This window comes from Heteronotia binoei, chromosome 10 (genome assembly GCF_032191835.1).
Source record: "Heteronotia binoei isolate CCM8104 ecotype False Entrance Well chromosome 10, APGP_CSIRO_Hbin_v1, whole genome shotgun sequence".
Classification (NCBI taxonomy): Eukaryota; Metazoa; Chordata; class Lepidosauria; order Squamata; family Gekkonidae; genus Heteronotia; species Heteronotia binoei.
In genome coordinates, this window is record NC_083232.1 from 82,310,684 (window position 1) to 82,326,038 (window position 15,355).

Genomic DNA, 15,355 nt, shown 5'->3' on the forward strand with positions numbered 1-15,355 from the left:
GGTGTAGAGGGCTTCTGGGAGTTCGTAGAGTACCTGAGAGGCATGGATTCAAATTTGGCTTCAAAAGCGGTTGAGGTGGTTACTCTACCTTACTTGCTTCACAGGGTGATTGTGAAGACAAAACTTGAGGGTAGGAGGAGGATGGGTACCATCCTATAGTCTTTGGAGAAGGGATGGGGTTATAAAATCATAGAATTGGAAGGGGACCCCCAGGGCCGTCTAGTTCAACCCCCTGCATAATGCAGGAAATTCACGAATGCCTCCCCTTAAATCAGCAATTTCACAAATACTCCCCCCTAAGTCAGTTGGCAATTTTTCTCCAGGCTAGTTTGGCAAAGGATCCTGGAGCGGTTTTCTTTTTCCTTTCTGGGCATGGAGCAGGGCTCACTGGGGGTGCATGTGTGTGCAGAGGGTTGGACTAGATTACCCTGGAGGTCCCTTCCAACTCTGTGATTCTAAGATGCGCTCAGTAAATACTCAGATGCAGTTCAAGTCCAGTGGTACCCTTTAAGCCCAACAAAGTTTTATTCAAGGTCTGAGCTTTTCTGGTTGGATTTCAGAAACCTAAAAAGCAGAATTGAAAATGGAGCTGAGACACAGCTTAAAACATTAACATGGCACATTAATGCAGAAATTACATAATAGGCTCATACTTGTAGCAACAGAGAATGCATATTATAGAAAGTCCACAGTCCCTGTACCTTTATGAGAGCATATTTCTGAAATATTTCATTACAGTATAGTCCTGCTACCCATATAAAAAGGCTCTCCTGAATAATTAGATTGTTAATAGTTTGAGGAAAGCCAGGAGGTTGAGGGATTCCTGACGTTATTAGGTAGGTCATTCCATAAGTTGGGAGGCCAACAGAGAACACATTATATGGACAGTTGTTGATCTTCCCCATTTGATGGGTGGCACCTGCAGAAGCCTCTGATCAGATGAGTGAAGCTGTTGTGGAACATAGGGGGAGGGTTAGACCTACAGATATGGTGAACCTAAGCCATGGCTTTGTATGTGATGCCAGTATTTTGAACTTGTACCCAGTGAGTGATGGTCAGTTAATGGGAACAATATACATGCCCCACCTAGCTCCTGATAATCAAGCCATGGTGTTGTGTACAACCCAAGTAGAGCAAATTGCAGTAGTCTAGTCTTGATGTTATTGTGGTGTAGATTCAGGAGGCTAGATCAGATGTGTCAAGATGGTAGACCATCTTCTGAGCTGGAAGAAGGTGTTCTTTGCAGCTGTATTAACTTGCTTCTCCAGCAGTTGTATAGTATCCCAATGGTTTTCAAAGTGGGGGGTATTGCCCCCTGGGGGATGACCTAAAGGGGTGCTAAGAGACAAGGGGGCAGTGGAGGGCACATTGGAGGTAGGTCCCTTCAACTGCATTGTTTGTTCATTTATGATTACTAGGCGATGATGCCATGTTGGTGTTGGAAAAGCATGACGGATCACTACAACACTATAATGAGTCAGCTGAAGCCCCTGGGCTATGATCTGAACACCCACCCCAGGTTCACAGAACAGATTATGAACATGTAAGATATTCTCCAAGAGCAGCTGGATATGAGGGGCACAGATAGAGATATTTATAACAACAATACAACATAGTCCAAACCACTGTCCTTGTGCAAAAATGTGCTGTTTGCATGATGCTTCTCAATTGCCACCATAAAATGTCACAGGATAATGGGAAACTTTTGTTCATCTGCTGACAATCTGGAAATTCCTAGACAAACCATCTTAAGCTCAGTACTCCACAGATGAAACCGTCATGGGTCAGCCTGAACCAGCCAATCCTGATGAGACTTACCATGCTATCAACAATAATGAAACAGCAAAGGCCAGCTCCAGCGCACAATTGACTGCTGACAGTGCAACCTCAGACTCCATGAGCACTGAGGCCATTGAAGGGAGGTTAGCTCCCTGACATCCTGGGTTCCTGATGAAACTCCAGAGACAATGTCATTACCCCAATCCCCAGATCCACTGGAATACAGGCATTGGAAGGCATGGTTAGAACTCCTCAAAAGGAGGCAAATCATATGTCTGATCTCCTGACAACATCTGGGTCTGACAACTCAGACCTCTATCCAGTTTGACCCCCGACTGTTTGGCCAAATATCTCTATTTCCTGTTTGGCCAAATATCTCTATCTGTGCCCCTCATATCCAGCTGCTCTTGGAGAATATCTTAAGTGTTCATAATCTGTTCTGTAAACCTGGGGATCACCTGAGGCTAACAGCTTGCTCATGAGCTCAATGAGATCCAGCTGTGAGCATAGAATAAAGAAGGAGGCAGCAGATGGGCTGGGTGTGGAAGCAACACATTATGCTACTGCTGATGTGTGGTCATTGCACTGGTCTATGTTCTCTCCTTAGCCTTCTGGACGGCCTAACTCCTGATCCTGACCTTTGGACCTGCCTAAGCGACCACAACTCTTGGACCTCTGATTGAATAACCCTTGGCTCTCAGACAATCTCTTGGATTTTGACTGGACCCTCTAGGTCAGGGGTTCCCCAACCCCCAGGCCATGGACTGGTACTGGTCTGGGGCCTGTTAGTAACCGGGCTGTGAGTTGTATAATTATTTCATTATATATTACAGTGTAGTAATAATAAGATTGAGGAAGAATCGTACTGCTACAGCACCAACCCCAAATCAGACTTTTCCCTGCAGCCACTGTGGCTGGACCTGCCTGTCCTGCATTGGTCTTGTCAGCCACCAGCAAGCCTGCAGCAGACGTGGACTACTGCACCTTTCTTAAATCTTTGTTCGCGAAGTCAAGCCGAGAAAGAGAGAGAGTAATAATAAGACATTGGATTTATATCCTGCCCTCCACTTTGAATCTCAGAGTGGCTCACAATCTCCTTTATCTTCTTCCCCCACAACAGACACCCTGTGAGGCGGGTCTCACAGAAGCTGCCCTTTCAAGGACAACTCTGCAAGAGGCCTACCCAATCTCCTTTATCTTCCTCCCCCACAACAGACACCCTGTGAGGTGGCCATTTCTGCTGCACCAAGTCAGTGAAGTTCATGGTGTCTACTCAGGGGTCAAATAGAGTGGGCCACTCTGGAGACTTGCCTAATTCTACATGCACATCAGGTCTTATTTAAAATTTCCTGTTTGGCCAGATAATACTTCTGCTGTATCTGATTTGATCTTAACATATTCTGGTTTTAGGCACAAGTTCCTGAGTTGTGTTGCAAAGGGGCTGAGGTAAGAGGTGGGGTAGCTGGATCCTGGTGCAGGCCCTGAAGCATCTCACCCAAGACTTCACACCTCAACAAGCACCACAGACATCCCACTCTTATGAGTTCACTCCTTCCCTTCCTCCAAGGGCAGTAGGCATACCTGCCTCCCCGTTTTACTCTCACACCATTCCTGTCAAGTTGGTTAGGTTGCTCAGGGAAAAGAATTTTAAATGATATCTAACACCTTGGCAATCCCTTTCTTTATAATATCTCCTAAAGGAAATTCTGATATGCAATTTCTCCCTGGTGGGCCCATCACCTAACCCGCAAAGAAGTTCACAGTTGCCTCTCTCCTGCTGCAGGCCTGGCTTGTTAGAGGGGGGCTTGTGTAATGGGTAATATGAGCACAGCTGCCTATGCTCTGTGATACGGGCTGCTTGTGGCTTCAGGGTATGCCCCACCCCCAGCCCTGAGAGCCCAGCAAACACGGAAGCCACTTCACTATCCTTACCTTCCCCGCATTCAAGCAAGGCCCAAGGATGCTGGGGCAGGGGGAGGAAACCTAGAATTGCACCTCTGGCCCCCTCAGCTCAAAATGCCATCATCTGTACCTGTGTCTTTCATGCCCCACAAGGTTCCTGTCAGTGTTCAGGAAACCCTGGCATGAGAATCAAACTATTTATTTATGGTCCATCTCCCTCACTGAGACTCAGGGCAGATTACACAGTATAAATCGTAAATTGATGCAATTCATAGGATGTGATGTCTAATAAACAATGGAACAGGGCTAAGATTACTGGAATCCGTTTTCTTATGGAGGATAATTGAGGTGGAGTCCTGTTTCCATTGGAATGTAATTCAAATGATTTTTCGTGTTACAGATAACTGTCAGCAGTAGAACCAGTTATGTAGGGGGTAGAGGTCACATTTCCCGTACTGGAGATATACAGTGCTGGCTAGTCACCTTTCAACAATGCTTTGGGTTAGGTTTCCAGGAAGTTGTACTAGATAGCCTACAAGGCCCCAACCAACTCTAATCTTGCACATTAACATCCCTAACATCCATGCCCTGTGGGACCTGATGTAATTCCACAAGGCCTGTAAGGCAGTGGTGTTCCACCAGGCCTTTGGTTGAGGACAGCAACGGTTATCCATCCTTGTTGGCAGTCTCATTCTCTCCCCCACCCCGCCGCAAAGTGGTAGCACCTCTGGAAAAAATTAACTGCCACCTGTTTAAATTGGATTGTTAATTTTTATTGTAAATTTAAAAATTTTAACGTATGTTATATGTTGTTTTAATGTGTTCTTGTACGCTAACCCGAGCCCTGCTTGCAGGGAACAGGCGGTATAGAATTGAACATAATGAATAAATAACTTCATTTATACCTCCATCTTCTCCCCAGCGTGAAGGCAAAGCAGCTTCCATTGTTCTCTCCATTTTATCCTCATACAACCCTGTGAGATAGGTAAGGCTGAGACCATGTGATTGGCCAAAGATCATTCAGCAAGCTTCCATGGCAGAGTGGGGCTCTTAACCTGGGATTCCGGATTCTGAGCCAAAACAAACACTGGTATTAATTATCGTCAGGTGTTCACCTTAATAGTATAAGAGCATAAATGGCCATCTACAGATAAAAATGCTCCTGGTCTTTTTTGCTTTTTAGCTCCTAGGGTTTTCAGCATAAGCCAAATTGTGATTGGCTGTGGTCTGAAGCATTATTGGTAGTGTGTCCTGTGGCGCAGAGTGGTAAGCTGCAGTATTGCATTACACGCTCTGCTCACAACCTGAGTTTGATCCCGGCGGAAGCTGGATTCAGGTAGCTGCCTCAAGGTTGACTCAGCCTTCCATCCTTTCAGAGGTTGGTAAAATGAAAATCCAGCTTGCCGGGGGTAAAGCGTAGATGATTGGGGAAGGCAATGGCAAACCACCCTGTAAAAAGTCTGCCATGAAAACATCGTGATGTGACGTCACCCCAGAGTCGGAACGGCTGGTGCTTGCACAGGGGACTACCTTTACCTAACCAGATCATACTGGAATCACTGATGCATACTAGAAACAAAGCAAACAGCAGCAGTGCATGAACAGAGCAGTCAGTGGGCTTAGAAGCAGTGTTCCCTCTAAGCTGAGTCAGCCTGAAGCTCACACATTTTTGTCTTGGCTCAGGAAAAATGGCGCCAGAGCAAACTGATTTATGCAGTAGCTCACAAAGTAGAATTTTTGCTCACAAGACTCCACAACTTAGAGGGACTATTGTTTAGAAGGGTGTAACTGTTTTAAGATTGCAGTGTAAATACAAGCTCACCTGTTGCCATCACCAAGTGTCTTAGAAAAAACCAAGAGTTAGTAGTAAGGCCAGCATAGGGAAGTAAGCAGCATAATAAAACTTTTGCAGAAAGGTGTACAAGTAGGGATGAGAAGTTAATGATTCTCCAACCTGTACAAGAAATATTAAAAGCATATCCTGCAGGTACGGTGAGAATCTGTATGAAAGTTAATTTGTGGGTGTGGAGAAAGGCTATGTAGATGTTAATTAAGAGCTACATGGTTTTACTTTTGTTGCCAATAGCATCATTCTCAGCCTCTCCTGAATCTGACTTCCTCTTGGAGCAGTTCATTGTTACAGGTGAAAAGGGCTCTCTTCTATTTGGCTAAGTGCAGCAGAGTGGAAAAAATAGTATTTTCTCCACTGCCTTGTAGTCGCTTCAGTTTATTAAGACTTTTCCCCATCACCAGCAGGGATTTCAGGAGCAATTTCCTTGCAACTTAGCAAGACTCCACCGAAAGGATTAGTGTTTCCTAGCAACAAGTGAGGAGCATCTGAATTGGTATTGATTTTTTAGTGACAATTACATTGTTTTGATGAATTCTTCTCAAAGCCCTGTGCTGGGGTATTTATAAAGGGCAGCAAACAGTGATTATCAGTGACTGCCATGGCTATAAACGTTACAGCATTTGCTATCCTTGAACTCATGCAGCCCAATCCTATGCAAGTCTGATCCACTGTGCTCAATGGATGTGGTTCACCCCAAAGTAAGCAGAGCCCCCACCTTCTGAGATTAGATAGGTATCCCTTAGCTATAGGCCCGCTGTTGTGATGCCCCAATTATAGAGTATCTTTATGGGAGGGGCCATAGCTCAGTGGCAGAGCATATGCTTGGCATACAGACGGTCCCAGGTTGAACCCCCAGCATCTCCAGTTACAATGATCTGGCAGTAGGTGATGTGACAAACCACAACCTGAGGCCCTGGAGAATTGCTGCTAGACTGAGTAGACAATACTGACCTTAATGGGCTGATGGTCTGATTCAGGGCTTTTTTTTTTTAGCAGGGACTCCTTTGCATATTAGGCCACACCCCCATGATGTAGCCAATCCTCTTAGTACAGGGCCTACTGTAAGCTACAGGAGGACTGGCTACATCAGGGGTGTGTGGCCTAATATGCAAAGGAGTTCCTGCTACAAAAAAAAAAGCCCTGGCTCTGGTTTAGTGTAAGGCAGTTTAGTATAAGGCAGCTTCATGTGCGTTCATGAGTATACCTGACTAGGGGCATAGCAGGACACTCAAATGCCTATGGAGGTAGCTGAGCTGAGTGGCTCCTGTGTTGCTGGCAGTGCTGCTGGGGCTGTTCCACTCAGACCTGGGCTGCAGTGGCAAGGCAAAGGAGCACTCAGCTTAGTCCCAGGCTGTGGGGGTTTTGTAATGCCATTTTTGCAGTGGCTCCAACGGATCTCTTGACCCAGCTTATTTTCTTTGCCCAGCTTATTTTCTTTGCCTGGGACCCTGAAATGTACCTGCCAGGCAGAAAACGCGGTACTAGGCTACGTGGGCAGTCTATGGAGGTTTGGGGGGGATTTACAGGTGCACACACAGAAGCAGATGGAGTAGCCATGTTGGTCGGAAGCAGCAGAACAAAGCTTGAGTCCAGCGGCACCTTTACCACCACCACCATTTTATTCAAGGTATCAGCATTCATGTGCAAACACATTTCTTCAGATACAATGAAACTGAAGTTACCAGCCCATATATCTAGGTAGAGGGTGGGCAGCAAACTAGCATACAACTAATGAAGATATTTAACAGATGCAAGGACCAAACAGGAATAAAAAGCTTAGGTTGTCATTTGTTTGGGTTAAATTCTGGGGGGAAACATAGTGTGAAGGAAATGAAAACCTGTTTAATATCTTCGTTATGCTGTATGCTAATTTGCTGCTCACCCTCTACCTAGATGTATGGACTGGTAGCTTCCATTTTATTGTATCTGAAGAAGTGTGCATGCTCATGAAAGCTTATACATCGAATAAAACTTTGTAGGTCTTAAAGGTTCTACTGGACTTTAATTTCATCACACTGCTTTACAGACTGCCAATATCGCTCTGGATTCTTGCCTGCCCCAATGTTCAACTTGTTGGTTTGGAAACAAATGTATTGCCAAAACACTGTAGTCCTCTAGTGTTGGAAAGTGCCATAAAATTGCAACAGACTTATGGTAACCCTGTCAGGTTTGCAAGATAAGGGATAAATAGAGATGATTTGCCATTGCCTGTCTCTGCATAGCACCCCTGTGCTTCCTTGGTTCCACCAAGCTGGTGGTCTTCCCTCCAAGTACTAACTAGGGCTGACCCTGCTTGGCTTCCAAGAGCTGACAAGAGTCCTCCAACAGTCCCACTTTAAAAAGAAACTGATCCTGTTGCAGTAGTCTCTGACGCTTCTACCATGTGGTGAAGCATACTTTTACCTTGTGATGGTTGTGAATTGACTGTGCAATCTCTCTCGGGAAAGCAGGCATCCTGTACTGTAGCAGAACATCAGGACACCAATCTGATATGATCCCTGTTCACAGTTTGCTTTTACCATCCACCCTGAGGGACTTGTTAGTATGGGTTGCTCCTAAGCAACATCCTATTTTTTTTCCAAAAAAAGGGACACAGTGGAACTTTCCACTTCCTGCTGCCAAGAAGCTACAGCTGTGGGAGACATTGCCCAATGCACCTTTGGAGCTGTTCAGTATAATAAAGCATAGAACTTAAGAGCTTGTCATAAAAGGAACACCTGCTGCAGATCTTACTTAACTTGGGGAGGTATTTTCATCAATATTGCATAAATTATGAAGATAATGATAAAGTGCTTGGGGAAAGCACTATTGAACACACATGAACACATTAAGATGCTTTGTACTAAATCAGACTCTTGGTCCATTAAAGTCAGCATTGCCTATTCACACTGGCAGCACCTCTCCAGGGTCTCAGGCAGAGGTCTTTCACATCACCTGTTGCCAAACCTTTTAACTGGAGATGTCAAGGAATTAACCTGGGACCTTCTACATGCAAAACAGATGCTCTGCCACTGAGCAATGGCCCTTCTCTGTTGTTTTACAAAGCCTGATCAGAAGGTCTGGGGGGCTTTGTCTCTGGAAATATCTTTCCTTCTTGGATCTTACAAAATGTGTACATAATTTAAAACTGTAATGTCTCTGTGGTGATTTGTAGCATCAGTAAATGGATCTTTCACTCAAAATATTGCTTGGGAGCAGTGTTCCCTCTAAGCTGAGCTAGTTCACAGTTTTCTAGCCTCTGGCTCACACATTTGTGTCTCAGCTCAGGAAAAATGGTCCCAGAAGAAACTAATTTATGCAGTAGCTCACTATCTTAATGCCAGTAGCTCATAAAGTTAGAATTTTTGCTCACAACACAGTTTAGAGGGAATATTGCTCGGGAGCAATACTGTGTAGAAGCTGCCTGCATTTTCCCCCTTCAGTTTTGATACAGAGGGGAGCCACTCTTCCATGTAGCACACTCCTGTTCTGGCAGAAAATGTATAAATTAGACATCTGCTGTTTCCGTGGGTGGAGCAGCCTTTCCGCTGAACAGTGTTGTTAAAATGTAGCTGTTTGTGGCTGGAGAGGGGCTAAGCAGCATTTCCTAGCATTATGATTCACTCTTCCTTTTTTTTATGACCTAGCACACAACTGTATTTTTAAGATGCCACACTGAGTTCCAGTAATTCTAAGACTCTGATTCTGCCTTCTGGCAAGGAAGGCTGGGACTGGACAGGACTGGACTTGTTAGCTGTCGCCTGTCCTGCCTGCTATGGTGTGAACCAAGCTGTTTTACTGAAAAAGAACTGTTTCTCTTTTCAGAGAGCTGGAACAGCACAATGGAAACTGCATCTAGTCTGGATTCAGGGTATCCCCAGATCCTTGGAGGAAGGGAAAGGTGCAATTAAAATGCACTTAAAAAAAGGTTTGGCAACTTGGGCTTGTCCGAGCTCAGATGCTAAGTAGGGTCAACTGTGGTTAGTCTCTCTCTCTCGGCTTGACTTCGCGAACGAAGATTTAAGAAGGGTGCAGTAGTCCACGTCTGCTGCAGGCTCGCTGGTGGCTGACAAGACCAATGCGGGACAGGCAGATCCGGCCACAGTGGCTGCAGGGAAAAGTTTGATTTGGGGTTGGTGCTGTAGCAGTGCGATTCTTCCTCAATCTCCTTTTTCCTCAAGACGAGCTATGCGTGCGTTCTCAAAGGAAGAGACAGCCTGGTGGATGGTGTGCCTCCATGCTTTGCGATCTGAGGCTAGGTCAGACCACTGGTGATGGTTGATGTGACAGGTGCCAAGGGATTTCTTCAAGGAGTCCTTGTACCTCTTTGGTGCCCCTCTATTTCGATGGCCGGTGGAAAGTTCGCCATACAGAGCAATCTTGGGAAGGCGGTGGTTTTCCATCCTAGAAATATGCCCTGCCCAGCGCAGCTGCGTCTTCAACAGCAGTGCCTCGATGCTTGTAACCTCCGCCCTCTTGAGGACTTCAGTGTTGGTCACAAAGTCACTCCAGTGGATGTTGAGGATGGTGCGAAGGCAGCGCTGATGAAAGCGCTCAAGGAGTCGCAGGTGATGACGGTATAAAACCCACGATTCGGAGCCATAGATGAGGGTTGTCATCACAACCGCTTTGTAAACATTGATCTTTGTGCTTTTTTTCAGATGCTTGTTGCTCCACACTCTTTTGTGCAGTCGGCCAAATGCACGGTTTGCCTTTGCCAGCCTGTTGTCAATCTCCTTGTCGATCTTGGCATCTGAGGAGATGATGCACCCCAGGTAGCTGAACTGCTGGACCGTCTTCAGAACTGATTCACCCACAGTGATGCAGGGAGGGTGATAATCTTCCTGGGGTGCAGGCTGGTGGAGAACTTCTGTCTTCCTCAGACTAACTTCTAGGCCGAATAGCTTGGCAGCCTCTGCAAAGCAGGACGTCATATGCTGCAGAGCTGATACCGAGTGGGAGACGAGTGCAGCATCATCAGCAAACAGTAGCTCGCGGATAAGTTTTTCCATTGTCTTGGAGTGAGCCTTTAGTCGCCTCAGGTTGAACAGGCTGCCATCGGTGCGATAGCGGATGTAGACACCATCGTCATCATCTAGATCTACTGCGGCTCTTTGAAGCATCATGCTAAAGAAGATCGTAAAGAGAGTTGGTTAGTACTTGGATAGAAAATCACCAATGGCAAACTATCTGTGCTCATCCTTTGCTTTGAACACCCCATTGGGAGGTTATCGTAATTGCTGCAACCGGACAGCACTTAATTATCATCATATTAAATGCCAGTTTCATAACCTTTCCCCCAATTTGGGTGGATTCTAGTTAGAACATTATGAGGACAACTCCTTGGTGCTACATTTGGCATTTTTTCATCCATTATTTTATGGGAAGGCAGGCGGTCAATGGTGTGATCCAGTGCCTTCAGTCAGAAAGGCCTGACAGAGATCCAGTTGCAGGTTTATTACCTTAACTGCTATCTGTAAGAACTAGGTCTTGGTCATACAAGCACAACCTTGATATCAGTGTACTTTTAATGCAGACAATGATAGTTAACTACTAACTGTTTGGGATTTTCAGATTTCACAAACTAATCTACCTAAATTCTCTGAAAATATACCCATGGGGTCGATCCCGGACTTAAAAATGTATATATTTATACCATGTTTTCCTCCCACCTGCAGACCCAAAGAAACTTGCAATCTCACCTCTTCTTTTTGTTTTCACAATAACAAGCCTGTGAGGTAGGTTAGGATGAGAGTGACTGGCCCAGGGTCTCCCAGCAAAATTCTATGGCTGAGTGAGGATTTGATCCTGGATGCTCTTAATTCTAGTCTGCCTAGAAAGCTCTGCCAACTGTAGTGAAGTAGAACAGAAGGTACTTTTGTGGCAAGCATCTTAATGGCAGAACTTGGTTTAATCAGATCAATTCATCAAAGGTGCATTCACACTACACTAAATAATGTGTTCTGCAACTGAATTTTTGCTATTCTTAAACAGTAAAAATCCATCCACAAAACACATTATGTAGTATAGCGTGAATGCATCCCAAGACATGGCAGCATTCCCCACTATTAAATTACTTTGCATCAGTCCCCACAAAATGCATAATTACTTCTTGGAGAATTTATATCTGAAGATCTACTACACTCTGATATGTTCACAGAGAAAAAGGAGGTCTGGAGGAAGCTGATTAAAAAAAAGAGATACTGAGGGTCAAAATTACACTAGGATAGTTGCAGAGTGAGCAAGTACATTTTAGTGCAGGTTGTTTTTAAGGACATATACAAGTGATGGGCCATATCCTGCTAGACTATTTGCAGGTGGGCAACATGAATCATAAGAACATAAGATGAGCCCTGCTGGATTCAGTGGTCCATCTAGTCCAGTATCCTGTTTCACACAACAGCCAATCAGTTACTCTGGAGAGCCAACAAACAGATGCTGAGGCCTTCCCGGCACTGGTATTCAAAGACTTGCTGCCTCCAAATGTGGAGGTTTCTTTTACTCACCATGGATAGTAGCCACTGATAGATAGGAAGATATAGTTTTTATTTATTGACAGTCCTAACTGGAGTTTTAAAACTATGACTTTTTATGTGTATTTATAACTGTTGTTTTCTTTGTATTGTTTTTAAATCATTGCTTTGTTTATACTGCAAGGCGCCTTTAGTTTCACAAGGGAGAAAGGTGGCTAATAAATACTTTAAATGAAGAAACCAACCTATCCTCGATGAAGCTAATTCCCTTTTGAAGCGGTCTGTGTCTATCACTACATCCTCTGGCAGCAAATACCATGTTTTAACCACTGGTCGTGTAAATTAATATTGTCTTTTTTCCATTTTGCTTCTACTGCCCATCAAGCTCCATTCGAGGCCCTCAAGTTCTGACATGGTTCTGCAGAATTGTTAAAAACATGAGAAACTTAGGTTCTGTGGTATATGGTGTGATTCTAAGTAAGGTAATGGACTGGTGTTTCAGGTTAGTGTTAACATTTTCATCAATATCACCAACTCCTGCTCTCTAATGCAGCCTTGTCCTTCATCCTAAAGGAAGCTTTCATTGCTGCAGTGTTATCGTACTGTTTTATTACAGAGTCGCCAGATTCAGGTTGGGAAACTCCTGGGGATTTGGGAGAAAAGCATGTGGAAGACAGGAACCTCAGGTACATTGCCCCAGAGTCCACCCTTCAAAGCATCCATTTTCTCCAGGGGAACTGATCTCTGCAGTCTGGAGATGAGCTGTAATTCCAAGGGATTCCCAGGTCTCACTCATAGGCTGGCAACCCTAATTGAACCAGGCACCTTCTGCATCCAATATAAGTGCTCAGTGGGCTGCAGCCATTCTCAAACAACCTGGGCTGAAATGGTGGGATGGGATGGATAAAGGGAATTCAGCTGTAACAACCATTTGCCTTAAGGAATTATAAGATTTCTTTATAAGAATTATAAGATTTCTTTATAAGACTTTTTGAGCTACTGGCATTAAAGATCTTGGAGAAGGAGGAAGCCGCGGGGGGGGGGGGCATGCTGCAAGCAGGCTAACTGCACGTTTCCTCCTCATTAAGATTTTTTTTTAAGAAGAAACATTTTCTTTATTTAAACTCTAATATCAGGGGTTACATATTCAGCAATAATACGGTATACATTTCCGTGGTTCAGTTAGTGATACAGATAATTGTATATACGTATGTATATATACTGGCACACAGACAATTATATAAGCTTAAATGAAAATAATTCTTTATAAAACTCATATTTTGGAATTATACCTTGTTCAATTAGGTACCCAACAACATGGTACCATATTGCCTGACAAGTATAGTTATTTCCTAATTTTGATGTTGACAGGTTATCTGCAATTTTCCCGATTAAGAAATATTCCAGTCCCACACTGGAAGAGGTGAATTTTGTCCCTCGGATTTTGTCCCTCGGTTTAGTTGCAATGACTATTCTTGTTATAGCAAGCAAAATGGAAATGACAATATCTGGTTTTTTTAAAAAAAAATTATTTATTGCTGGGTGAATCTGGCCAGGAATACAGTAAAACAATTTCTAGCCCTGCAGGTACTGCCACTCCGGTTATTACCTGTACCTGCTGTTGAATTTATTGCCAAAAATAATGTATATGGGACACAGCCACAACCAACGTAAAAAATCTGCAAATTGCCCGCAATGTTTCCAACATTTTGGGCTGACATTGGAATATATTCTAAAAACAACCGACTGGGAAGGTGTGTGTCACCTATATAGCAATTTATAAGAATTAAACCTGATATTAAAAATGGCAGATAAGAGACTTGGAGAAGAATAAATCTTTAGCCAGTGTTTATTCTGAATTCTAAAATTCCAACCTACTCAATGAAATTTTCATTGCTTTCTTTAGCCGTCAAAAGCGGCGACTGCCTCCATCGAGACTGCCCACACCGAGCACGTCTTTTCTCTGCCTGCCCCGCCAATGGGCGGCTTCCCGTCTGGCCGCCGCTCTGGCCCTTCCCCCTCTATGGAAATACCCTCTCTCGAAAACAGGCCCCTCCCCCTCCTAGGCCCCGCCTCCCCAGGGGCGCCCCCGGAAGGAGCCGCGCGGCGTTTAGGCCCCGCCCCTCCCCCGCCTTTCTTCTCTCCCGGAGGGAGGAGGCGCTGCCGGACGAGAAGAGGCTTCCCCGCTGCCGCGCCTTTCGGACCAGCCGCCTCGGCTCTCGCAGCAGCAGCAGCCCGGTCCGAAAGAGAGCGAGGCAGGCCGCGTGAGCTCCCCCAGGACCGGCTCCGCGCCTGGGCGGCTGCTGTTGCCGCTTTTCGTCCTCCTCCGCCGCCTTCCCCCAGGCTGGGCCCGGCCTGCCCTCGGCCAGGTGAGCGAACCTTTGCCGCTTTGCCTTCGGAGCCTCTCGCTCGGGGTGTGACCGGCGGAGTCTGTCGGGGCGGGGGCCGCAAAGGGAGCCTGGCCAACTGCAGGGTTTCGCCGCCTCCTCCTCCTCCTCCCGCTCTCTGCTTCTGCACAGGGCGGCTCGTCGCCTCTTCCCCCTGCTTGTCCCCCTTTTCCCGCCCTCTTGTCGTGGCTCCTTCGCTCTAGCCAGCCGCTCCCTCTTTTGCCTTGGATGAGAGCCACCGGTTTGAGTATGTATGAGGCGGCTGGGATGAAGTGGTTGGGTGGGGGTTGGCTGCAGGACTCGCCTTCTCAAAAGGGTCGTGGGGACGTGGTGGAGAAGGCTGGGTTCCAGGCTTGCTCTGCCCTTTCTTTTTTTTTTTCCTTCGGATGCTTCTAACTTCAGGCCTTTCCGTCTGCGTTGCTGAGCTTCTTTGGAGGGGACAGAGGGCACTGCTCAGACTAGTTATCTAGTGGCCAAGCAATGTTCCCACTAAGCTGCAGAATCTTGTGAGCAATAATTCTACTTTTTGAGCTACTGGTATTAAAGTTGTGAGCTACTGCATAAATTAGTGTGATCTGGGGTCATCCTTCCTGAGCTAAGACAAAAATGTCTGAGCCGGAGGCTAAAAATCTGTGAGCTAGCTCACGCTAACTCAACGTAGAGGGAACGCTGGTGGCCAATATGGGGCATGATATTTGACACTCTGATGAGAGAAGCTCCAGCTGTGTCAGCTCTAAGATCCACCTTGATGCCACCTGCTTGCTGTTCTGGGAAGCCCCCAAGCAGGGCATGAAGAGAACAGCTTTTGCTGTTTCCAGCAGTTGCTAGCCAGGTTCTGTGCCAATATACCTGGGCTTGGTCGCCACAGGTCAAAGATTGCTAGTATGCAGCTTGCATGAAAGAGACATACCTGCATGAAAGAGACAGCCCTGCTGGATCATCCTAAAAGGGTGCCTAGTGCCAGCCTCCTTCCTTGTTTCCAA

The 15,355-nt window shown here is 45.7% G+C and overlaps 1 protein-coding gene across 2 annotated transcripts in view; it reads left to right on the forward strand.

The window, feature by feature from the left end:
* The first annotated feature begins 14,083 nt into the window (after window positions 1-14,083).
* The window catches only part of RALA (RAS like proto-oncogene A), a 33,152-nt gene continuing 31,880 nt past the window's right edge, over window positions 14,084-15,355 (forward strand). Inside the window, exon 1 of one of the 2 annotated variants that reach the window (XM_060247660.1) lies at window positions 14,084-14,354. The gene's annotated coding sequence lies outside the window, so the exon portion shown is untranslated. The remainder of the gene's footprint in view (window positions 14,355-15,355) is intronic. The other variant, XM_060247662.1, reaches the window with a different exon arrangement.